Source organism: Rattus norvegicus, chromosome 9 (assembly GCF_036323735.1).
Source record: "Rattus norvegicus strain BN/NHsdMcwi chromosome 9, GRCr8, whole genome shotgun sequence".
Taxonomy (NCBI): domain Eukaryota; kingdom Metazoa; phylum Chordata; class Mammalia; order Rodentia; family Muridae; genus Rattus; species Rattus norvegicus.
The window spans coordinates 3,291,029-3,317,536 of NC_086027.1; the positions used below are offsets into that span (position 1 = coordinate 3,291,029).

At 44.5% G+C, this 26,508-nt stretch overlaps 1 long non-coding RNA gene and 2 pseudogenes across 2 annotated transcripts; 2 read left to right on the forward strand and 1 right to left on the reverse strand.

Moving 5' to 3' along the window:
- Positions 1 to 26,508, reverse strand: part of LOC134480312 (partner of Y14 and mago-like) — an 81,157-nt pseudogene that overhangs the window by 8,777 nt on the left and 45,872 nt on the right.
- Positions 2,196 to 11,856, forward strand: LOC134480314 (uncharacterized). 2 transcript variants are annotated; one of them, XR_010054676.1, is made up of 3 exons: positions 2,196 to 2,534; positions 10,476 to 10,682; positions 11,576 to 11,856. It is a non-coding gene; the product is annotated as an uncharacterized LOC134480314 (long non-coding RNA). The 2 variants fall into 2 exon arrangements; XR_010054677.1 differs by having other exon boundaries at positions 2,199 to 2,534; positions 11,613 to 11,856.
- Positions 16,817 to 17,751, forward strand: Derl1-ps4 (derlin 1, pseudogene 4; annotated as a pseudogene).

The following is a 26,508-nucleotide window of genomic DNA, read 5'->3' on the forward strand; positions in this document are numbered from 1 at the left end:
CCACTCAAAGATAAGGAATATGGGAAGAGGCAGACAGCACAAAATGGCTAAAACCAGGAACTAGCAGACCTGGACTGTCCTCAGGAAAGCTGGGTCTTGATTCCCCTGGTAAACAGAAAGAAGCCTGAAGCCAGGAGGAATCAGAAAGGGCCTAGGAAACTCTTTCAGGAGCTTTGTAAGCTGACAGGATTCTTGTGTGTGGGTTCAGCTGCCCTTCCTTCACATTCCTTTCCATTTTCCTGAACCCATACCACTCTGCCCTGGAAGGATTTCAGTGCTAATCATGCTCTCTGAGACTGCATGGACTCACTGGGCTGCTTCCAAGGGCACCACAGGAAGAATTTACAATTTATCACACACTGCTTTGTTCCTCTCTAAGAAAAAAGAAAGAACAGTGTGATATAGGGTAAAGGGAAGGTCTTAAGAGGTAATGACTGGTTTTCTGTGCAGGCTTTTCCTTAAACTGCCTTCTACAGAACAGAGGGGTCCCCACACTTCCCAGGGGCTCCTTAGAACATTTCTTTCTTTTCATTCTTCAGTTGGAGTTGAGGGAGGGTTGGGATGGCTCTGCCTCCACCTTCACTGTCCCTTCAGGGAGCCCAGCAGGAGGCTCTGCTCTCCAGAGTCACCAGAAATGGCATGCATCACCAACACTGAGCCAGGAGATGGAGACAGGAATTCACTGTGCTAGCTAGCTGGTGGCCCTAGAGTAAGTCTCCTGTCAAAAGCCTTAAGAGTGTGCTCTGCAACAGGACAAGCTTGGGAGCCATTGATAACGCAGAGAAACCTACTGGAGGAAGGAACCATGTCACCAGCGCTTCATGGATCCCTTTCCTCCACAACGGAAAGACACTGGCGAGAAACATAACTTTCTTCTATGAAAAGGCATTTTTTTTAAAGGTTAACTAAAAGAAAAAATTAGACCAGCCTGCCTAGTGGAAATAAAATGCAAATCACATTTGTGATTTCAAGTTTTCTAATAGTCATATATTTTAAAAATAATAGGTCAAAAGAAATGAGTGAAATTTGAGGAATACATCATGGTACTAGTCAATACATTATCATTTAACATATAATCAGTATAAAGATGTTACCAATAATGTCATTAACACTGATGTATTTCATATTAAGCTCTGTATTCTGATATGCATTTTACATATGTTGGCACAAAACAAAGCTCTTGCTTCCAAGGGGATAAGAGTCAAATAAATGTGACCAGAAACGTGGATTCAACTTGCTGGATAGATGATGAGAGATAGAGAGAGATAGAGATAGAGATAGAGATAGAGATAGAGATAGAGATAGAGAGAGAGAGAGAGAGAGAGGGAGAGAGAGAGAGAGAGAGAGAGAGAGAGAGAGAGAGAGAGAGAGAGAGAGAGAGAGAGAGCAGCCAGAGGCATCTAGAAGAGTCCAGAGTAGAAAAAGAAAGCTGTAAACTGAACGTGGCCAACAGACTGGACAGGGCCAGACTCTCTGCAGGAGCACAGAGAACAGAGAAAACAGGGAGAATAGCAGGGTTGGAAGGAATTTGACTGGCTGAGGGCAGGGAGCCTGTGAACTCAGGAGGCTGGGGTGCTGGCATGGACTCTGAAATGTGCACTAGTACTGGGTACCTGTAACATTGAAGAAGCCTGGAGCTCCCACATGGTAATGAGAACCACAGGTACCCATGTGTGCCTTCTGCTGGGTAAGGGGAACAGAAGCTGTTTCACAAGTTCCAGAGGAATGTGGTCTCTTACCTAACTGCCACAGGCTGAGCTCATTGGACTGCCCCTTGGGATTCGGGGAACTGGAGTTTCCTTCAGACCTGACACCAGGGGAGTAGTTCCATGATCTTTTATAATGATAAAACAAAGGACAGTCTTGAATCAATTTACTAAGTGAATTAATAGGGAAATTAGGATAAATTGGCTAATATCCCAGAAGGGAAATCTCTGGTACGGGTTTCAGATGCTGTCAGATGACATTTGCACCTTTAGGGTTGTTGTGATCTAAGTTAGAACATCTCAAACATTTTACCGAATAGTCACAAGTATGAGGGCCCATGGGTTGCCAAAGAATGATACCCGGACTCAAATAGTATGAAAAGACATTGAGTGTTTTATTCTGCAGAAGTCCAGCATGTTGGACTCCCCCATTAGCAAGTCAGAGACCACCAATGATCTTGCAGGTGTGATTTAAAGTACATTAGGGAATTCTGGGGTAGGTGACTGTACCGGCTGGTTTGCCTGTCAACTTGACACAAGCTGAAGTTATCACAGAGAAAGGAGAATCAGTTGAGGAAATGTCTCCATGAGACTAATATGCAGGGCAGTGATCTCAACTAGTGATCAAGAGGGGAGGATCCAGTCCATTGTGGGTGGTGCTGTCCCTGGGCTGGAGTTCCTGGGTTCTATAAGAGAGCAAGCTGAGCAAGCCAGGGGAAGCAAGGCAGTAAGTAACATCCCTCCATGACCTCTGCACCAGCTCCTGTTTCCTGACCTGCTTGAGTTCCGGTCCTGGCTTCCTTTGGTGATGAACAGCAATGTGGAAGTGTAAGCTGAATAAACCCTTTCCTCCCCAGCTTGCTTCTTGGTCGTGATGTTTGTGCAGGAATAGGAACCTGACTAAGAGAGTGACCTCTATGTTAATGTGTCAGGTCCATCTCATCTGTATGAGAGTGTCAGGGCTGGAAACTTCTCAGGGAGGTCTGGAAACTGATGCTGACCCATTGTCCTTGCCTCAGGCTAACTTCTGAGGCCTGGACTTGTTTGGAATTGCCCAGTTTGTGGAAACAGATATTTAGGCCTAGTCTCCTTAACTGCCAAGTTGAAGCCTGTCATGGAATCAGCCTATCTTTCTCAACAGTGATATCAGGGAACATATAGGTATTGATAACAAATAGCTATGAAGGGATCTAAATATAGGACAAGATCTAGAACATTTCATCTCTTTACAATTTCCAAGTTCTAATCAGACTGTGATCTTTAACACAGATATGGCTTCTGCTGAGAACTGCAGTTCACATAGAAGACACCAAGGGCTCTACAGTGGCCCCTGTGGTGCTGAGACAGAGCAGAGAAAGATGCCGATTAAGGTCCTTGCAGGTGTGCAAGTCTAGAGACTGACCTTCCTCCCATCCACTCTCTGGGGCTTTTAATTGAGTTTGAAGAAACAAATCAACAATTGGCAGAAATAAAGGAACAGAATTACTAATGTGCAAGTAGACAGCTGTCACGCTGAGCATGAAACTCAGAGATGAGCCCTGACGATTGTGGCTTAAGGATTCTTTATGAGGAGGACAGAAGTGAGGCCACACCAATTTCAGAGGAGAAGTCAATGATTTATAGGGGACATGGGCCAGGCACATAGAAGTGACAGCATCTGGGAACACAGTCTGCCTGGGATCTATGGGCGTGAGCTCTCCTCTTGTCTCCTGCTTGTTACCCTTCAGGGAGTTCATCCTTAGGACCTTTACACAGATAAAGGAGCTTCAGGAATGATTCTTAGCTTTTATTTCAGGTTCAAAGGAGGACTGCAAGCCAGGGCTCCTGAAGCCGGCTTGTTAATTAAAAAAGGAAAAAAAAAACAAAAAAGCAAAACAAAATAACAAAAAAACAAAAAACCAAAACAAAACCACCAGGCTTCACTTTGAAGTATTTGTGTTTTCTGAGTCCCAACACATTGCTTTACTCAGCTCTTAACAATAAGATCCAGGGCTTCTAGAAGCATGACGTGTAATTCCACATTTCTTCAGCTTTCTCTCAAGTAAATAGCAAACACCTTGAGAAAAGTGTCCTCTGTTAACCCAAGTCCTTAAGTCAATGTCTGGGCCCTGGGAGCTCTAACAAGTTTGGATCAATGACCACCAAATGTGTGTGTGTCTGTGCGTGTGCGTGTGCGTGTGCGTGTGCGTGTGCGTGTGTGTGTGTGTGTGTGTGTGTGTGTGTGTGTGTGTGTACATATACAACTAGCCACATTAGGAGCAAACCAAATAATGAGACTCACTGACTCATCCAGCCAAGTCCATCTTCAGGCTCCTGCACAGGATTAGGCTTGAATACAAAGTGGTCAGGATGTGGTCCATCCCACCCATTGTTGATCCTGGCACTGTCTCAGTGGCACTCTCTCCTTGTGAAATCTCTTTCCAGGGAACAAGTTCCTTACTTTTCTTCTTCTTCTTTTTTCCCCAAGGAGACTCCTTGGAAAAATGCAATTCCTTGGAACCTCTATTCCCAGGGACAAAAGGCATCAGGATGTCTTTCCTTAGAACATCTGATGCTACCAGGGTGGTGATAATTTGCAGCCTGATTTGAATTATTCCCATGTTTGAAAGCAGTGTTTAGAATTTAGTGGGTGATTTATCTGTCTGTAGGGTTTATATAAATACTAATTACTAATCTTTCATATTATTTGTTTTTCTTTTAATTTTTCTAAGACAAGACCTGGAGTATCCATGACTGACCTTGAACTCCTGATCTTTCTACTTCTACTTCTGCCCAACTTCTGCGTGCTTGCAAGTATTATAATGTGCTTTTAGTATTACATGGCATGCATGTGGCACCAGGCCTGGCTAGTCTGCTAGTTTTTATGTTATTCTATTTTAAATGTCTTATTTTTGAAGTGATCTCCATACATTTGTATCCAACCATCTATACAACTCCAGGCAAAGGTGCACCCCATATAGAGAAGCCTATATATATATATAGATATATATATATATATATCTCCAAGAAAGACTTGCTCTGCTTTTCCTTCCTTCCATAGCCCAGGCTGACCTTGAACTCCCTATCTAAGCCTCTCATGTGCTGGGATTGTAGGTGGATGCCATCACTCCCAGTCTTGATAGTTTTACCTTGAAAAGCTCTTGTAAGTTTTTGAACTTTAAATGTCTGTTTTTGTCTCACACCAGCCTTCTTGGGTTGTTTAGAACACACTATCCAACACAGGACCCCTTAGCTTTAGTAAAAACAGCAGCATAAGAAATGTAATTCTCACCTTCCCTTCTTCCCTTCACAAACTATAACATCTAGGAAAATTTTCCTAGATTTCCCATTTTCCTTCCCCATAGCAGATAATATGACCCTCATTTAAGAGGCGACTTTCCTGTACTCAGGTGAAAAGAGCACTCTACTCTTTTAATCTTAATCTCTTCCTTGTACTAAAAAGCCATAGATTATGTAATTTATGAACAACAGATTAGGTAATTTAGCTCACAACTCTAAAGGTTGACCTCCAATGCTATTTCTCCATGACAGCCCACTCTTCCTTAAGACTGAGCACGAAACTGCACAAGTCGGGACTGGAGAGTTGGCTAAGTGGTTAAGAATGCTTGGTACAATTACAGAGGATGCAGGTCTATAGGTTGATGGTATTATGCAGGTGAAGGCAGGCAAGAAAAAACAAGGCCTGTCATTGGACAAGAAGGAAGGGAAGTGGGAACTCTCTTTAGAAGTGAAGGAGAAGCAGGAAAGAAGGTGTCAGAGGGAGGGAAAGGACTTGGGAGAACATGGCACAGATGTTAAGATTCTTTTCTGTGCATAGATACAGGTTATAGTGAATATTTCCAAGGGATGGGTATGTACAGGACTTTGTGATGTCTAGATGGGCAAATTATCTTATCAAGTGGATCAGAGGTTATTATGTGATGTGTTCTTTCATGTGGTGACTTAATTGAGTTCAAGAGAAGGTGTGATGGCAGGAAGCACCATGCCTGGCTCGGAATTGGGATGTGTGTGCCTGGTGTGGAAACAACCTGCCTTGGGGACTTGATGGGTAGATAGATTGCTGCCGGTCTCAGAGAGTAGCCATCAGCAGTGTGAGATGGGAGGGAGCTTAGCAGGTGAGATATTTGCTGACTGAGATGAAAATATCCCACAGATGCCATGTGTGTTGATACTAGTGGGGAATAAAAAAACATTTTTATTTTTTATAATAACACAGGTTTGTTACCCAGCACTTACATGGTGACTTCCAAACACCTTAACTCCAGTTTCAGGGACACAATACCCTCTGAAGACACTCTTCTTCAGAGAGCCCCACCACGACCACTCATCAAGGCTTGCTCAAATCTCCTATCTAAGGGGGACCAGCTTAATCCTGCTCTCCCAAATCTACTTCCTTCTCTATGTTCCCAGTGTTATCCAGTCTACTTCCCTCCACATGTCCCTGAACACTCCTCTCTCATATACCACACCCCTTCCCTCACTTAGAGGATAGCACATGATATGAACCTGATAAATATTTATTGACTGCATGAATTTCTGCTATGAAAAATGATGTATACTGTCAAAGCTTCTAAAATAGTTTAAAATATTTATTTTCTTCTCACACCTTCCATAAAAAAACTTATGGGCAATTTTATTCAATTTCGTGGCATCATTACAGCAAAGTGCTATTTGATTCTTTGCAAATTTATGATGTCACTGTTTACTGAGGCACCTTGTCTTTTTTGACAAGGTGCCCTGATCTCTATGGTTTTCTCCTGTATGTTTAAGAAACTTTATTTAGGGCATTAGCCTGAGGGCAACAGAAAAGTGACAGAAATGTTCTTTGTCCTCATTGTTGAGTGCTGCAGCCACCCGGCAATGTGTGGTGACCAAATACTCAAATACTCCAATGTAGCACATGCAAGTGAGAAGGCAAATTTTTTATATTATTTCACTGTGACAGGTTTGCATTTAAATGGCCGCATGGCTAATGGCTTACGTATGGGAGAGAGCAGCTCCATCCTTAAATACTGTATATAAGCTGTTTTCTTACCAAACTGGTCGACAATCTCCTTCTTAGTTACGTGCAAGGAGACCAATTAAATCACCTCATATCTTGAATATGGGAAGGGTTTGCAGAAGAAATGACTGGTTAAGAATAAAATTTTCAGCAAACATAAAGTTTTTAATTAATCTAAGATGGTCAGTCCTCTGGAGCAAGGCGGGGCAGATCCCCAACTCTTCCTCTCTTCACTGCCAACCACAGCAACGACAATAAATAATACCCATGCTCCTCTGCAAGCATGGTCATCATCAGTCTTATGGGCACAGCCCCCAAAATTGTCATCACCCTATTTCCCAGATGCAGAAACTGAGGTTCCAAGAGCACTACTTCCCAACTGCAGACCCAAGATGCTAAAAGTTTATGTAGTCCCAGGGACAGGCCGCATGTGCCATATCACTTCCCTTCCCACACCAAGATCCCAGATATTCTTAAAATAGGTGAAAGATCATTTAAGAGCATCTCTTGCCAGCACTGCTTCTTGTACACATCAATGCTGTACACACACAAAAGACTAGGTGGATTCAAATCACAAAGCAAAGCAGAATTCCACGTCATTCATTAAATTATTGAGCTTCTTAATAAAAGGAAGTGTGAGCAGGGGCATTGGAGACTCTAATTGTGCAGCAAAAACACTTCCACCCACATGCCACCCCCTCATTATGGTTCTGTGAAGGGGGCACAGATGATATCCATAGCCTTCATTTCACTCAGCTCTTGCTAAAACTGTGAACATACTAAGTCATCACTGTAGTTCATAGCAACAAGGAATCCAGCCCACCCCATCGGGCTCTCCTCTGCCAGTGGGGGAGCCCAGCACTTCCCAATTCCACATTAATGAAGAGCAGAGTCCGTCCTTGTTTCTATCTTGCATTTCATTTCCACAATAATTTGAAAAGCATGCGGAATGGGGCCCATGTGAGGAAATGTAAACAGTGCTCTGTTACCACAGTTCTGAAAGATGTGTTCTTCCAACAATGTAGGTGACTACTGTACCCAAGCCTCAGGGCCATGTCCTTGACCTGGTTACTCCCTGAACTAACACATGCATAAGAAATCCTTTTTCAAAGGTGACTCCCTGAGTGTTCTCTAAACCTGCACACGTGCTACTGGAGAAATGGCCAGAGGAAACTTACCAATACCTACGACCTTTAAGTTGTCCTTCGAGTGTATATGTGTTGTTCCCTAGTCTAGACATTCAGACTCTGTCCTACACTTTCCTACATGACAGTGGCTACTCTCCATCTTCCTCACTCTCTTTCCCTATCTGTGCCTCAGCCATTGGCGTGTTTTTCAGAGAAAACAGAAATGGTCAGAAAAGAAGCTTTGGAAACTCCCTCGGGCAAGTGTCCCAAGGATCCTGTGTCCCCATCTGTGAACGGTGCTGCCTTTATCTGAAGCCATTTCTTTCTCTTCTGTTAAACTCCCAGCCCATGAGTGCCAGGGTTAGTCTTGTGTTTGTCAGACTTGCTGGTGGGACAAACTATCTGTTAGAAATTACATAAGGGAGGGAAATCTTTTGCTTTTGTTTCCTTGCTTGTGGTTTCAGTCCAGGTCAGCTGGTTCCTGTGGAGAGGAAGCTAGGTTGGGAGGAAAGCTTCAGTAGAGGAACAGCCAATTAACATGGGGGCCAGGAACCAGAGTGTAATCTTGACCTATCTCCCAACATCCTTTATTTCACTTGGAACCCACAGCCTGTTGAGTGCCACCCACATGCATGGTGAGCTAATCCTCTCTAAGACAGCATCCCAGCCACTCAGAGGCATCTTCACTAATCTCCTAGGTGCTTAATACAATCAATTCCGCAAGCAAGAGCAGTCATCACAATTCCCATTTTAAACATTATGTGCTACCTATCTTCTTATACAAACAAACACCTCTGTCAACCCCACTGCCACAGCTAATACCCCACCTTCTCCAATCTTTTAGAGCAGAACTCCCTGGAAGATCCCTTTCTGTGTCCTATCCCCCTTTTGCATTCTCAGTTGACTCACTGTGTAACCAACTGCTTTTGTTCAAATTAGCAGTGACTGCTACATCCCTAAATCCAGTGGCTGTTAGTCCTGATGTCTGTTTTCATACTGGCCGCTCCATTGTCTTGTATCTGCTCTCCATTTGGTCTTCAGGAACCCTGCTCTGCTGAGGACTCCGCAGTCTCCCCACTGTTCTCCCCTGGAGTGAGGAACCACACAGACCCTTGTTCCTCATCTCCTCTCTTCTCCCATTCCCATGCATTTTCATGGCTTTAGCTGCCTGCTGGCATGCTGACCTGTGTGATCCAAAGGCACTGTCCCCAGACGCATAGCCAGTTGTTCATTTCCCCTGGGAACTCCAGTGTCTTGTAGATCTCTCAAAACTTAGCTTGTCCCAAACTAGCCAGAGCCATTCCTGAACCTTGATGGACCCAGTCTTCTACTTCTGAGTCCATGGCAAGTCCAGCCTCCTGTTTGCCAGGTCAAAGTCTTACCTGACTCCCCACTCCTTCTTCCTCTCATGTCCCAGGCAGTGCACCACGGTCCTCAGTGTGTGTGACCCAAGTGTCCTGAGCCTCTGTCCACTTTTCACCCTCTCTGCTCTTGCTCAGCCCCACCAGGTCCTCATAGCTGACCTCAGCTGGGATGGCTTCCTGAGTAGTCTCCCTGCTCCTTGCGTTGCTCCATAGTAGTGGATTACAACAGCCAAAGTAGCTCCTGTAAAATGTCAGTGAGAGAGTGTTCCTTGAAATGTCATTTGCCTTAGTGTAAAAGCTGGAGTCTTGGGTGATGGGGAGATGGCTCAGCAGTTAAGAGCGTTTGTGACTCTTCCAGGTGACCCAGGTTTGATTCTTAGCACTAAGGTCAGGTGGCTCTCAACTATCTGTAACTCTGACTGCAGGTGATTGGATGCCTCTACCTTCCAGGAACCTGCACTAACAGGCATGGATCCACATAGACATGCAGACATAACCAGAAATGAAATAAATGTTCAAAAAGATCCAAGCCCCATTATCTTCCCCCGGCCCCAAAACTTCCCACCCAATCCGCAGGCTTGCTCTACTGCACTGAGCTCCTTCATGTCTTCTGGACTGAGGGTCTCCAGAAGGCTCTAATGCATGGCGAGTGCGTAGGCCAGATAGATAAACACAGCCCACAGCTCACAGGGCAGTCCTCTCTATGAAGAATTACCAGATCTGAAAGTTCAGAGTCAGGCAGAGACTCCATATAAACTGAGGCATAGACAAGAACTCCAGGCTAAGTTGGAGCCTTGTGGCAGTTGACTCGATGGCTATTCCTGCTTCTGATGTCATAGTGAAAGTATTCACTGCTGGAGGAAACACCTTTGTCACAGAGCTGGCCATGCAACCCACTCCTATTGGAGACACTGGGAAGGATCTAGCTGCAGGCATTTTTTCAACAGCTCAGCCCATGTCAGCACACAGGAACAGAATAAAAAGGGGATTAGGCTTGCTGTCCTTGCTCCCCCTTACTCTGATGAGACCCCAGCCTATGGGATGGTGCAGCTCACACTCAGGTGGACCGTCCTGTGTCAGCAAATCCTCTGAAAATGCCCTCACAGACCGAGCGGTGGGTGTAGCAGAAACAAAAGATTGCAGGTGTTTTACATGGAGATAAACTTCTAAGAGCTAATACCCTACTTTTACTCAGCTCTCTAGGATCTCAACCTTCAAACCACATAAATTCAGCAGCAAAATAGTACATTCTAAGGTTGAACTTTCTCCTCTGCAGGAAGAAGAGAGGAACCTGGCAGCTGGTTTGGTCCAAGCATGGTGGCTTTCCCTGTGCTCTGCTGGAGGCATAAACTCCTTGAACTAAAAATAGCCAAGAAAACAACTATAATTGCTTCCTTGCTTCCTACAAAGGATTGAACAAAAGTGCTCAGGCCCTCCTGGGCGATCATAAAGAAGTTTTAAAATTTCAAATTACACTAAATAGGTAGGTAAGTGGGCAAAGCTTCAATTTCTGCCACGTTCGTTTTTCTAGGATAATAATATTCTCTGGGGGCTGGAGAGATGGTTAAGAGCACTGGCTGCTCTTCCAGAGGTCCTGAGTTCAACTCTCAGCAAACACTTGGTGGTTCAGGACCATCTGTCTGTGAGGGGATCTGGTGCCCTCTTCTGGCATCCCCGTGTACATGCAGCAGAGCACTCATTAAACAGGCAAACAAATAAAATTTTAAACAATCTGAGGTTATTCTGTTCCTTAAAACCAGAAGACCTTTGCTAACTCATGAAATTCTGTGTGAGAAAAACACAGGCTCTGTTGCTAGGGACTTTTATACAAATACCTCTCCCAGGAAGGAAATTTGAGATTGGCTCTCCCCAGGAGAGAGTGAGGTGGGCAGAAAACACCATAACATCTATTTAAAAGAGAGTCTATTGTAAGAAGTGCTGATATATTTTCAAACACTTTAATTTGGTCCTTAAAATAATTATATAAAGTATACAAACCACATGCTATACTCTTTTTCAAGCTCTCTGTGTATATGTGTGTGTGCATGTTTGTGTGTATGTGTGTACATGTGTGTCTGTGTGTCTGTGTGTGTGTGTGTGTGCTTACGCTCAAATATGTGCACCTGTGCATACATGTGCACTGGTTCAAGTGCTCCTGTTTGAGCATATATCACATATATGCAGGTGCCCACACAGGACAGAAGAGGGTACTGGGTCTTCTGGAAATGGAATGGTTTTGAGCCATCTGATTTGTGTGCTAGGAACTGAACTCAGGTCCTCTGTAAAATCAGCAAGTACTCTCAACTCCGGAGGCAGTGCCCCACAAACCCTGCTTCCATTTGTAAAGTTTTTTTTTTTGAAAACCTGGTCTTCCAGCACAACATCAGAAATATTCCAATACTGCTCTTCCCAGAATTCTATTCACCTTCAACCAAGCAGCAAGGCTTAGCACATGGCTCACCCAACCACAGAGCTCAAAGTTGTTTCCAGAGGTCCCCATGCTACAGCAGCTTGGCTCTTTCAACTTGGAATCTGGGCACTGAAGCATATTCTCCAGCCCAATCAACAAAGGCACGGACTCAGAACAAGTGAGCGACTGACAAAATACTAGAGTGACCCTAAGTGCTTGGAGATATCTGATGGTCAGAGAGGGCGGCAAAGGGAAACATAATGCTGGTTAACAATAAAAGTTCTCCTGCTTTAGAACCGATGGTTTCCAGAAACTTTGCTTCAACTGAGCCTGTTTCTTCATCCATCACAGGGTTACCCTGTAGGGTTCGGTACTTCAGACATCATGGTGGCACATGGTGCATTTCAATATAGAAAGCCTCATAAGTCACTTCTAGGAGACGCCAGAGAAGACAGCAAGGAAGTACAGCCCTCTCTTGCTTCTCACAGAGGCAGAACAGGCAGCCTCTGTCCTTCACTGTGCTACGGGTGTTGGGGCCCTGCTTCCAGGTGGGAGATAAACTCAGAGAGACTCCATAATTTATGGCTTTAAGTATGAAAAGAGATGCAAGTGAATTCAAATTAAGTAATTGTATCAATTATTTTAAGTGTTTGTTTGGTTTTCATTATATTTAGGAACCTTCGAAATCCTCTCACTTAATACTTATCTCAAAAATAAGACTCCTAAAATGATTTAGTAGGTGAAGGCTAGTGTTGGCCACAGGCATATGACAACTTGAGTTTAATTCCCTAAGATCCACACGGTAGGAGACCAGAGCTGATTCTAACAAGTTATCTTCTGTCCTCCTTGTGCCTATGTGCTCCCCTCCCCCACACAAAATAGCTACATTAAAATGAAATAAGAAAAAAAAACACCTCAAAAATAACTTCCCAGAATTCACACATGCACGTGAGCACACACCCAGACACACACATACCCAACCTGCTGATCTCACTTAGTGCTTTTTATATATACATTTGTCCAGGGCTGACTTGACTGAGCACTGGATAAAAGCAAGACATTTCCTCTCGCCTCCCCTCCCCTTCTCGTGTTCAGATAATTACTCTGGACTCTGAAGAACCCTACCACTCACTCACAGGTGGTGAGCTCTAGACTTTATTCCTGCTGTGAGGGAAACAGTGAGATTCCAACATGAATGGCAAAGAGGAAATCTCTCAGAATCCTCTTCACAGACAGCCATGGCTAACAACTTCTTGACTTTGGATCTCTAAAACTCAGGCAACCCTTTATTAGCACACATGCCGTGGGTGTCTTAGAGTCCACTGAGCAACTCAACCAGGGAACATCTTCTGCTAGTTGCTGTTCAGCCATGATGGCGGGCCTACTTTGCTTTGTAGTGCTATGTTAAACACCATGTAAACTCTGGGAGGAGGGATTTATTTGATGCACAGGTCTGATCATTGAGGGAAGCCAAGCAGGCACTCAGGCAGGAGCAGAGGTGGGGAATGTGGAGGAGTGCTGCTTGCTGGCTTCTCTCCAGGATCACATTCAGCTGCCTTCCTTATACCTCCCAGAACCACACGCCCAGGTACTTCACTGCCCAGAGCGGACAGGGGCCTCCCACACCAGTCAACAATCAAGACAATCTACCGAGACATTCCTATGAAAGACGCCCTCCCAGAAAGGGAATTGTACAAGCCCAAGGCCCTCAACTATAGAAGTAAAAAGTAAGTTTTTAGATATGTGGGACAAACTGACCCATCATTTAGACGAAACAGACCAGAAAAGAAAACAAAATGCAGAAACCAGACTAAATTATGGGCACTGCTCCATGGGCCACCTGGTAGGAAAAAGAAACAGTCCCTGACCCCCCGGAAGCCCTGACCACCATGTACTTTTTGCTAACTCACTGTTATGATTATAGCCAAAATAGGTAACATACACGTATGCCTCATTTACTCCACCAATCACATCCCTGTAACCGTGCATCTGCTTCTGTAAGCCTGCTTCTGCTCTCCAATACACTATAAAAACCCGTCCCTGGTTCTGCTAGGCGCGCCAGTCTTCCAAATTGACTGGGACGCCCACAGATACCTGTGCTTCCTGATCAATAAAAATCCTCTTGCAGATTGCAGCCTGTGGACTCGGACTGGTCATTGGGGCTTGAGGATCTCCCTCCTGAGGGAAGATTCTCTCTGAGAGTCTTACACCTACAGGCCAGGAAGATGGAAACATTTCCTCAACCGATGTTCCTGCTTCCAGACGACTCTAGTTTGTATCAAGTTGGCAAAAATAGCACAGGGAGTTTAGATGGCCAGCCATGGGGGCAGGGTGTGGGACAGAGAAGAGCTATTCTCTGCCTTGGAAATAGTGGGTCCAAATACTTGGCAGATTACTTGACAGGCAACAACACAAAAGGCCACGTTTTCTTAGCATATCTCACTGGTGGGGCTAGTGAGATGGCTCAGGAAGTAAAGGCACTTGTCATCATCACTGACAGCCGGAGTTCCATTCCCAGATTCTGTATGGCAGAAGGTGAGAATGACTTCTTCAACATTCTTGTAACATCTACATTGTGTGCTCTGGCACATGCATGTGCAAACAAATGTGTGCCTGTGTGCTCACTACACCCCCACACACATATAAAAATCAACAATAATAAAATTCAGCCCAACCCTCCCAAAGGAAAGCTCATCCTAACAGGAGTCTTAGAACTCAGAGTTTTCAAAGGTAAATTGGAGAGAGCCTCATCTCTGGAAAGGGAGCTCAACAAAGACAATTGACTTACAGGTTTCTAACTCATCTTCTCTCCTCAAGTTTAAACAGAAATTTCCAGGCCCTGGCTCAGTTCTTCTTGCGATCAAGATAATATACTAGCAAGAATCAGAGCCATGGGGCTAACATCATTCCTTTTCCAAATAAGTAATACAGTAATAACTAACTTTCTACAGAAGCAAATAATACAGTAAGAATTGAAGCAAAACCATTTTACACTAAATTATACCCGAAATCTTTAAAAATTAAAACAAACTTTTCAAGGAGATCTCACACTTGTGGTAGTATAATGAACCACATTACTGAACCATAAACTCTGGGGCTCACTAGCAACACCATGGCCACCAGCCCTGTGGCTGCCCAGTACTTGCAATGTGGCTACTTCAGAGTGAGCTATGCTGGAAGAATAAATATGTCTCATATTCCAAGTATTTAGTACAACAGAAGAAATAAATACCGAAATAGTTTTATGGCTCCATGTTGAACTAATGTTTAGGATCAATTGGTTTAAGTAAATGACATTACTGAATTTAATTCCACTTGCTGCTTCTTGCTGTTTTAATGGTGATTCAAACATTGAAGAAGAAAGTCTCTTAGCAGCGGTCCACAGAACTTTCTCAAACTGAGCAGAACTTTGGAGTAGAAGGTAAAAGATTACAGAAAACACCTGTTGAGATGTTGTAGCACAGAATGTTCTTGGGAACATCAGGCTACTTGGGGATAGATTATCCGATGAAACAAATAGCAACCATGGGATTTGGGTTTGTGCGTGCATGCGTGCATGCATGCCTGTGTGCGTGCGTGTGTATGTTTGGTACTTAAGAAATTGAGGAGTCGCCTTGTTTTCTCCTGCTAAATACTATCAGCCCCTGGCTAAACCTTAGCCTTCTGTGGAACTGAGTTTGTGAGGTAAGGGACCCAAAGCACAAAAGTCTCTTCTGAGGTTAGTGTCATATTGCGATCTCTTCCAGTTCCAAGTAAGATCAGCAGCCAGACTGTGTTCCAGACAACAACCCCAAAGTGGAATTGGGTTATAGGAAACCATGCTCGTTTCTTTCTTTGCTTTATGCCTTTGTGGAGCTGACTTCCACACACTGAGCAGCCACTAGCAGGGACATTGCTTGCTCGAGGGAGAGCAAGGAAAGCACATGCTATATCTGTATTCTCATCGCTCAGGAATGACACACACTTCACTGGTCTAAACAAACCAGACCATGCTGGCCATGATTATATGACACATGTCTGATGCTCTCATGGGGAGATGATCTTCCACAGACCCATCAAGCTCCACAAACTCATGGGTCTTATACGGCTTCTGGTGGCCAAGCCATGGTAGCCCCCTCAGTGAAATATGTGAGAGCTTTTGAACATGGTCCACTGGAACCCTTGTCTTGATCAGAGTTATCTCATTCCACCGACTCTGTTGCCCTAGCTTTAAATCTCCAGTGTAGAGACTGGATCTCAGACTCTCTTTTGTAGAAACCCATGGACTCCTTATGCAACCGTGTTTACTGTTGTGTATTCAGGGTTCTCCTGGCTGCCTGTTCTACAGTGATCCTCAGTCTGTTCAGAGAGCCATCTAAGCAACAGCTTGTGAGGTTCCAAGGGTGGTCAAGTCAACAGGCTGCTGACGTCTGAGCTACTATTTCCCCTGATTCTCTGTGCAGTAATGTTGAAGACTTATAGAATGAGTGACACACTTGAATAGAAGCTTTGAACGAGTCTAGCCTGGTGCCATAAGCCCATAACCCTACACACGAGGATCCCAGGTTCAAGGCCTGCATAGGCTGTGGAGTGAGTTCAAAGGGCAACTTAGCGGTGATAAATATTAGTCCTCTTGGTAGGTAGATAGTGAGGAAAAGAGAGCCCTGGGTGGATTTATTCTCACAGGCATGTCCTAAAATGGCCAGAAATGGTGTCCACTTCTTGATTTCTTCCTCACCGAGATTCACAAGTGCGTGCTCTTTCTACAAAGGACTCTGAGGGCAGGTGTGTCCTAGGCATGGGTTTTATGTCACAGGCTGTATACCAACCAGCCCATCCATATCCAAACAAGTCAGGAGGACCTACAGGGCACTCTTGTCTCTTCCCAAGTCTTCACACCAGTGGGGAAAAAGCCTCCCTCAGGAAAGATGCCTTCTGGATTTGCATCTGTCCTCTGCTGAGGAGTCTGATCTCTTGCTTACTTCTATCTTAATTAAACTCAGGCTGTACAAACCTTCTTTATTGCCGTTAAAAGAGGGCTGGCTCCAGCATGAGATCACTTTGCTTGCACGTCCCAGTCCCTAGATTCAATCTGTACTCATCCCACTCAGTGCGAAGGAATCCAGTAACAGGTGACAAGAAATAGCACACTGGCAGCGGGCCGCGAAGCGCGGGGTGGGCACAGGAGGACATGCAGGGCTGCTCAGCCGTCCACCTGACCGGCGACCATGTCGGACATCAGCGACGGGTTCAGGAGCATCCTCGCCATCACGCACTACTGGTTTGCTGCCACAATCACGGTCCCCTTGATCGGCAAGCTCGCTATTATCAGCCCGGCCTACTTCTTCCTCTGGCCCGAAGCCTTCCTCTATCGCTTCCAGATATGGAGGCCGTTCACTGCCGCCTTTCATTTCCCCGTGGGGCCCGGAACTGGATTTCTTTATTTGGTCAATTTAAATTTCTTATATCAGTATTCTACACGGCTTGAGGCAGGAGCTTTTGACAGGAGGCCAGCAGACTATTTATTCATGCTTCTCTTCAACTGGATCTGCATTACTATTACTGGCTTAGCCATGGATATGCAGTTGCTGATGATTCCTCAAATCATGTCAGTACTTTACATCTGGCCCAACTGAACAGAGACCTGATTCTATCATTTTGGTTTGGAACACGAATTAAGCCTGTTACTTACCTTGGGTTGTCCTCGGATTCAACTATATCATTGGAGGCTCGGTCATCAATGAGCTCATTGGAAACCTTGTCGGACATCTTCATTTCTTCCTGATGTTCAGATACCCAATGGATTTGAGAGGAAGGAATTTCCTGTCCACACCTCAGTTTTTGTACCACTGGCTACCCAGCAGGAGAGGAGGGGTGTCGGGGTTTGGTGTGCGCCCTGCAAGCATGAGGCGAGCGCCTGATCAGAATGGCGGAGGCAGGAGACACAACTGGGGCCAGGGCTTCCGACTTGGAGAGCGGTGAGGAGCAGCCCTGGCCTGCTCACCAGCCATGCTAAGCAGATGACAGTCTCCTCCCAGTGCTGGGCACGCTTAATGGCCGAGCTCTTGCTGCCGCTCGTGGACCTGACCCACGCTGAATGTAGTCTTTTGGTACAAGACACATTTTTAAATCCCGAAGGAAAATACAAGTGTTCCTCAAGTTTCGTGATTCTCATTCAAGTCCTTTCTGCTGTGAAGAACAAATGTCAGCTGTGCAGATTTCAGAACTGACTCATGTTGTGGTGCCTTCTCCTCTCCCCTTCCATATGCATAATGAAATGGGCAAGCGGGGCTGATGAGCCAAATCCTGTCAGAGGGCCCTCTCCTCTCTCACGTCCCCGGAGCTGCAGCTAACATTGTCCACAGAAGGATTTTGCCTTTGACAAACTTACTGACTTGCCAAAGATTGGTCACAAAGAGCTGGCTCACACATGGTCCTTGGCCATCACTGGCAGGACTGTGACCGTAGGGAGAAGACTGGATCAGCAGAGGAAGAACTTTCTCCGCTGTGGGGCCTCATCAGCCTGTCAGCAGTGCCGCCATTGCTGCCTTTCACGTATTTATACACAAAGGACCTCTGAGTCAGTGAGGGCCAGGACTGGGAGTAAAGAGGGTTAGGACTTGTTGCTCTGCCCTCCTATCCCTCTGAGCTGAGCGATCAAAACCATAGTGGAGTTGTTCCTGACACAGGGGATGAGTTTAAACATGGTCCCTTGTGTTTCTTCATGGGGTGAACTGGCCTTGTGTGCCCAGAGCAGCTGTACTGTGCTGTGCTGTGTTAGGAGGTTCCTGATCACATGGCCAGACAGACACACATCCCTGGCAGCACTGATCACATGGCCAGACAGACACACGTCCCTGGCAGCACTGATCACATGGCCAGACAGACACACGTCACTGATTCCATTTGGTCATCATTGCGGATGTGTGTTCACTCAGTTGGTGGAGGAGAGAGGTTCAGACTCTAAATTTTTAATTAATTGTTTTTTGGACCATGCCTTTTCTGGTCAAGTGTTAAGTGTTTATGTTAATGCTAAGTTAAGTACCTCTTCAGATGGGTGTTGGTCAGTTTTTTTTTTTTGTTTTGTTTTGTTTTTTTTTATTAACTTGAGTGTTTCTTATTTACATTTCGAGTGTTATTCCCTTTCCCGGTTTCCAGGCAAACATCCCCCTAATCCCTCCCCCTCCCCTTCTCTATGGGTGTTCCCCTCCCCACCCTCCCCCCATTACTGCCCTCCCCCCAACAAGGCTAATGGAGGCACATCTGAACAGGTCGCTCATAATTAGAGGTTCCAATAGCTTTAGGATCTTTTGCATTTGAAGGTCTTTATTACCTTGGGTCATGCATGTATACACTTTGTGAATCAGACCTGCTCCCTTTTTATAGGTGGGCTTTTACCGGCAGAGCTCAGCTTATCACTAAATAAAGTGTTCTGAAGGCTCCAGGGCTTTATACAGTTTCTTTATGCTTTTATTCTGGAATCAGGCTGTTGGCTGCAGTGGGATGGGGCCAGTATGCTCTGAAGGCTTTTGATACTTTGGTTTTTCCCTTGAGGAAATGTGCCCAAACAGGGTGACTTACCCTTCTCTGCTCACTAAAACTGTGATGTGTATTATTTTAGGAAGTGGGAGTTTGAAAAAGAGCTCCCCTTTCTCATGTGACCCTCTCCATATTTAATTTATATGATGAACTATTGAGTGGAGAGAGGCTGATCCTGAACCACCTGGTTCTCCTGCTGACCTGAAGCTGTGATAAAGGTGTGTCTGTCAGATTCAGGAAGGACTGCCATTTGTGTGAGCAGGAGATTGTGCTTCGTCCTGGTACCAGGCTGGCTCCTGAGAGCACTGACTTTTCTAAGGATCTGCAAGCACAGAGAGCTTTTCTGTACAGGGAAAATGTTCATAAGATTCTTCCTCCTGGACAGGATTGGGAAGCTGATAATTTTATTACCTTGCCTGGATTACTAGTCCTTCCAAGATAGTTTTACCAAAGTGAGCTGTTTGAGTGTTGACTTCACAAGGTAAGAATTTACAGTGGGTTCTCTTTATGAATGTGAAAAAAAAAAACCCTTATTTTGTACAGACAGCTTTCCTTTTTGTAACTAATCCTTTTTACTGGTAAACATTGTAAATTAAAATGTGCAACTTGAAGGCTGTCTGTGTTAAGTTTCCATACCTCTGCTATGGCGTGTTCACGATGTAATTTATGTTATTTTCTTCACTGGATTGGTTTTATGTGACTGCCAGTAGTTTTTGACTAGCAGGACAGCAGGCATTTTTGTATGTGATTGGTATTCATGTATTAGAGAACGTCTGAATTCCTGAAAGAAATTGGTACTGAGTTTTCCTCTGTGTGCTCATGCCCGTGCTTGAGCGGGTGTGGGGGTGCAGAGAGCATGTGTGGGAGGGAAAAATGGTGTGTGAGTGCCTGTGTGTCAGAGAAAGAACGGCTGAGCGTGCACGGGTTGGGTTTTGGTAACTAGCCTAGACTGTCTGCAAACTTGGAATCTTCTTTCCTCAGCTCTCCAGGTTCCGGAATTAGGCATATTCCACCACAATTGGCTTGGTCTTTATTTAATGAAGCAGGGTGTTTACAGGTTTTAAATTAGGAGTAGGGCCGACAGTGCTGTGCTTTATAGCATTTCTGTAGCTTTCACCCATGAGTGTGAGTTTTGGAACTCTGGAGTTAGATTAACCATTTCTTTAGGTAAGAACACCAGACAAGAACACACATGCCAAGTTTTTGTTAAAGGGAAGCCGTTTGAGTATGGCTTCCTGGCCTTGTGATGCATTCATTCCAAGATAGGTCAACACCAGGAAGCAGAGCTGTGCACCTTGTCTTAGTAGAGAAATAATGGGATGATTAGAAAAAGACAGGACATTGCAGTCTCCGGGTAGGTGAGCTTCCGTTTGGATAGCTAATAATGGGCAGTGTCTTCACTGCCAACTGTATGTGAGGTCCCTTGCCGTTTTACGTTTTCAGTAGCAACAGTACTGGATAATGAAACTTGCTCGCCCTTGGGGAAAGGCACAGGTCTTTTTGGACTTCTTGCAGGTAGTGTCTTAGAGGCCTGGCTTAGGCAAGCATGCTTGCTTTATTTGCCGGATTTATTTGCTTTCCAGAGTGGCTCTGGATTGGGATTGGGGTAACAACAGGGTACGTGCCCAAATTGGTTGTTATGTTTGCTCCTATATGTCCTAACATATTAACGTCTGAATTCAGTTGTATTCCATTTTGAATATTTTAAGACTCTGTAGTTTCCTTTCTGCTTCATGATGAGAATCATTTGGGATCAGAGGGGAGAAATTGTCTTGTCATGCCCTTTCTATGTGTTTTTAAACTTCCTGGTGATTTAGTTGGCTTTGGGAACAAATGTTTAAACCAACTTTCTTTTCTTTTATTAAATGTATTATTTTGACAATTTAAAAAAAAAGAAATAGCATACTGGCAATATTCTGCTTATATATTTCTATCAAAAACTCTCATATTTTATGATTGTTGTATCAGTTAAAATTGCATATATTTGTAAATAAAAACTTTAGAATAACCTAAAAATTATGCCTTAACAAGATATTTAAAAAAGAGCTTTGTTTACTTTCATGTATGAGAAACTTCACACTAAGCAGAGCTAGGACAAAATGAAGCTCAATGGCCCCATTAAAGACACAGGCTCTTCTTCTTTTTCTCTCTTTTTCTTAAACAACAAAAGTGACAAAAAAACATACCGTAAAATAAAAACAAGAGCTATCACATCAAATTTGGACACAGCAAAACAAAAGAAGAAAAAGAGCCCAAGAGAAGGCACAAGAATCAGAGACCTACGAGTTCACACACTTAGCTTCAGTAAAAGGTGAACCGAAAGCTGTAACATATGCAGCAGACCTGGTGCAGACCTGGTGCAGACCTGCTATAGCCCGTGTCTGCTGTTTCAGTGTCTGTGAACTCATATGAGCTCCGAGGGGAGGGGTTTGGTGGGGACGTCCCATTTAGAGCTGTGTGCGTCAGGTTTCTCCCTCTACACAATGTCTGGCTGTGGCTCACTGCATCACTTCCATCCACCACAGGAGGCTGCTTCTCTGATGATGACTGAATAAGGCACTCACCTGTAAGAATAGCAGGATGTCATCAGGAGTCATTTCATTGGCTTTTTGGTTGGTTGGTTGGTTTTGTTTTTTCAGATCAGTACTATTTGCTTTCATCCCAGGTCCCTGGGATATGTGGCCTGGTTCTTGGTTACCAAGGCACTGCTGGGTATGGACTCTGTTTCATGGAGTGGGTCAGTGGATCAAATAAGTATTGCTTGGCTGCTCTCACAGGCTTTATTCTACCATTGTCCTAGCATATTCTGCACTCAGAACAGAATCGTAGATCAGGTTTGTGGCTGGGTTGGTGTTTATGTTTCCCTTTTGGTAGCCAGAAGAGTATCTTCCTGTACTGTCTCCATATTTATCATGTTGTGCACACGTCATTTTCAGCAATCAGGACTTGCTGTGCAGAATAACCTGCTGTCTTGGAGACAGCCTGGGTTGTTTGGGGATTTCCATAGAAACAGCCTGGGTTGTTGGGGATTTCCATAGGACCCCTTTGGCCAACAATCAATTGGATGAAACCCAATCCCAGCTCTAGATGCTTCATTTGGGCCACTTGGGGATTTGTCTCCCCCACTACTTGAACACTTCAGTAGGATCACCTTTGTATATTTTAGGAACTTTCCACGGCATTAGGTTTCCATACTGCTCATCAAATGCTCGACTCCAGCCGTCTCTTTCTGCCTTCTCTCCCTCAATGCTGTCTTTCCTCCCCGTCCCAGTTCATTCTCATTCATGTCCACATTCAACCTCAGTAGGCCCACAGAACCTATTCGCTTTCCCCCTCCAGAGAGATCAGTGAGGCTACAGTTGCCTAAGTCTTCTGTCATCATAAAATGTGATTTTTAAATCCAAATCTTGCTTTTCCGGGGTGTTTGGAGATCCAGTCTTTTCTTTGCTCAGAGAACTGGGCTCTGATGATGCCAAGTGGACTTGGTTGCTGTTGCTTAGGTTCCTGTACTAGCCTCTCTCCATCAGGTTGGCTCTGGGGTTGTCCTGTCTGGCTGTCTCTGACAGTGGCTTGACCCTCCTGTAGGCCTGTGTGTCAGCACTCCTGTAGACTTGCTTTCTTTCAGCCGGATACGTGAACATAGGGTGCTCCTGAGTTGGTGTGACCTGAATCCTCCTGGCACAGAAGAGGAGGTCACACCTCTGCTCTCAAATCTGAGGTCACACGTGGTGACTGGATTTCAGCTCTGGGCCCAGGCAATGGAAGTGTCCCGCCCCTGACTGCTCCCAAGTCCCTCCGCCCAGAGGGCACAGATGGCACTAGGCAATTTCCTCTTGTGTCAGGAATATGGGCAGAAAGTAGTTGTGTCCTCTGACTCTCAGGATTGACTGCACTTCTGAGGGTCCAGCTCTCTACCCCACAGGATTTGGGTGCAGGGAGCTGTGGGACTGATTCAGATCAGTTCTGGACATAGGCAGAAGCCAGCAGCTTCCTAACACTGACTACTCTTGTATTCCTGTTTCCAGAGGATACAGAGGCAATATCCAGATGCTTCTTTACAATGTCTCCAAGGTCCCCAACAGAGAAAGCAGCCTATTGTCAAAGGCAGAAACTTTATTATTGATCTTTTGGTCCAGAATGTCCTTAGCAGTAAAGCCTTCACCGAGGATACAGTAGTCAAACTCTTTCTTAGTAAAGCTGATCATGGTTCTCAATGTGCTTAGAAAACCTAGAGATGGAATTAAATTATCGCCAGCTCTCACAAGGTCACCGTGTCCAAGAGCTCTGAATGTTGTCTCCTCGGAGTGGTAGAAACACTCCCAGCACAGGGACACTGCTGGCTGGACCCATGGAGAAGCCAATACCATATCTTGAGGAACACCTGGCCCTCTGCATCCAACTGCACTGTCAGCAGCCTCTTAGAGTCCTCTGCAGACACAGACCTGAGGTGACTCCTAGCTGCTGGCTGAGGAGTGATGGTGGCAGTGGCTACAGGGACTGACCCCAAGGCAACTCTTTTAAGGACAACATTTAATTGGGACTGGCTTGCAGGTTCAGAGGGTCAGTCTATTATCATCAAGGAGGGAACATGGTGATACACAGGCAGGCATGGTACAGGAGAAGCTGAGAGTTGCACATCTTCATCTGAAGGCTGCTAGCAGAATACTGGCTTCCGGGCAGCTAGAATGAGAACCTTATAACCCAAGCACACAGTGACAAACCTATTCCAACAGGGTCACACCTTCTAATGCTGACAGTCCCTTGGCCAAGCATATACAAACCATCACACCCATCTCAGGCCTAAGTCTCTTTACTACTGTAGCTGAGCTGCCTGAGTTTCCTTGAGGCTAGACACTATAGTCACTGGCTTTAACACCTCAGCAGGGGACAGAAGAAAGTAGCCTTTATTCTCTGTCTGCAGGAACTGAGCAGCTCTAACTCCCTGTTGCTTGTTAAAGGCTCAGGAAAAGGGACACCTTGAGAAGTGATTTTAACCTTTATTTATAAGTTATTCAGGTCTCCAAAAAGTTTCTACAAAAGTTTGCCTCCAAAAAGTTCGCTTAAAATGTTCTCTTTGCTCTCTTCCTCTTATCTCCTTTCCTCTTGCTCTTATGTCACAATAATTTCCTTACTCTCAAGGCCTTACTTTCAACACTATGCCTTTACTTCTAAGTTCTTCTTGAGTTCTGTTCTGTTCAGTTCTGTCTAAAAATCTTTCTCTCTCTTTGTCCTCAGCATTTGTATATCTTTCTGAACACAGTATCACATGGTAAAAAGTTCACCTCAAGCTTGCACAGGAATTCAAATCATAAGTTGAATAATAAGTTGATAACAGGGAATGTTTATATGCATATCCGTTAAGAGTAATTATCAGGATAACTTGTCATCATCTGTCAAAGGCTCTACAGGTTCATGGAGAGAGTTAAAAGCTGTAATTTTTGTGACAAAGGAATTAGTGGAATTTCCTATAGGCAAATCCAGTCAATTTTTTATGTTCAGTCCTTCCACCTATAGTAAATCACTCATTCCCTTTTTATGAACTGTGGTTAATTGGTTTATACCCTCTTAGAATGGGCTCTAATTTGTAGATTCCTGCTTGGTATTGCAGAAGCAATTAACTCATAACACTTTAAGCATGGCAGAGTTCTCAATGCAATTTTGATTATCAGAGAGAACATAATAGCAGTCCTATTGTAAAAGAGCTTAAAAATACTAATCTACTTTTAGGAATTCTTTTACAATCATCAATAAGAAGTAATAAATCAAGACACTGCCAGAACCTGAAGGGACCGACCTGATAAACAGTTCTCTGCACCCAAATCCCGTGGGAGGGAGAGCTAAACCTTCAGAGAGGCAGACACGCCTGGGAAACCCGAAGAGACTACACCCTGCCCACATTACTGATTACAGAGGAAAACACCAAATGCCATCTGGAACCCTGGTGCACGTAGGCTCCCGGAAAGGGCAGCGCAGGTCCTCCTGGTTGCTGCCCTCATGGAGAGCTCATAAGCAACACCCCACAAGCAAACTTGAGCCTCGGGACCACAGGTAAGACCAACCTTCCTGCTCCAAGCGACCTGCCTGGTGAACTCAAGACACAGGCCCACAGGAACATCTGAAGACCTGTAGATAGGAAAAACTACACGCCCGAAAGCAGACCACTCTGTTCCCATAACTGGCTGAAAGAAAACAGGAAAACAGGTCTACAGCACTCCTGACACACAGGCTTATAGGACAGTCTAGCCACTATCAGAAATAGCAGAACAAAGTAACACTAGAGATAATCTGATGGCGAGAGGCAAGCGCAGGAACCCAAGCAACAGAAACCAAGACTACATGGCATCATCGGAGCCCAATTCTCCCACCAAAGCAAACACGGAATATTCAAACACACCAGAAAAGCAAGATCTAGTTTCAAATTCATGTTTGATCATGATGCTGGAGGACTTCAAGAAAGACATGAAGAACTCCCTTAGAGAAACACAGGAAAACATAAATAAACAAGTAGAAGCCTACAGAGAGGAATCACAAAAATCCCTGAAAGAATTCCAGGAAACACAATCAAACAGTTGAAGGAATTAAAAATGGAAATAGAAGCAATCAAGAAAGAACACATGGAAACAACACTGGATATAGAAAACCAAAAGAAGAGAGAAGGAGCCGTAGATACAAGCTTCACCAACAGAATACAAGAGATAGAAGAGAGAATCTCAGGAGCAGAAGATTCCATAGAAATCATTGACTCAACTGTCAAAGATAATGTAAAGCGGAAAAAGCTACTGGTCCAAAACATACAGGAAATCCAGGACTCAATGAGAAGATCAAACCTAAGGATAATAGGTATAGAACAGAGTGAAGACTCCCAGCTCAAAGGACCAGTAAATATCTTCAACAAAATCATAGAAGAAAACTTCCCTAACCTAGAAAAAGAGATACCCATAGGCATACAAGAAGCCTACAGAACTCCAAATAGATTGGACCAGAAAAGAAACTCCTCCTGTCACATAATAGTCAAAACACCAAATACACAAAATAAAGAAAGAATATTAAAAGCAGTAATGGAAAAAGTTCAAGTAACATATAAAGGCAGACCTATCAGAATTACACCAGACTTTTCGCCAGAGACTATGAAGATGCTGGACAAATGTCATACAGACCCTAAGAGAACACAAATGTTAGCCCAGGATACTATATCCTGCAAAACTCTCAATTCACCTAGATGGAGAAACCAAGATATTTCATTACAAAACCAAATTTACACAATATCTTTCTACAAATCCAGTGCTACAAAGGATAATAAATGGTAAAGCCCAACATAAGGAGGCAAGCTACACCCTAGGAAAAGCAAGAAACTAATCATCTTGGCAACAAAACAAGGAGA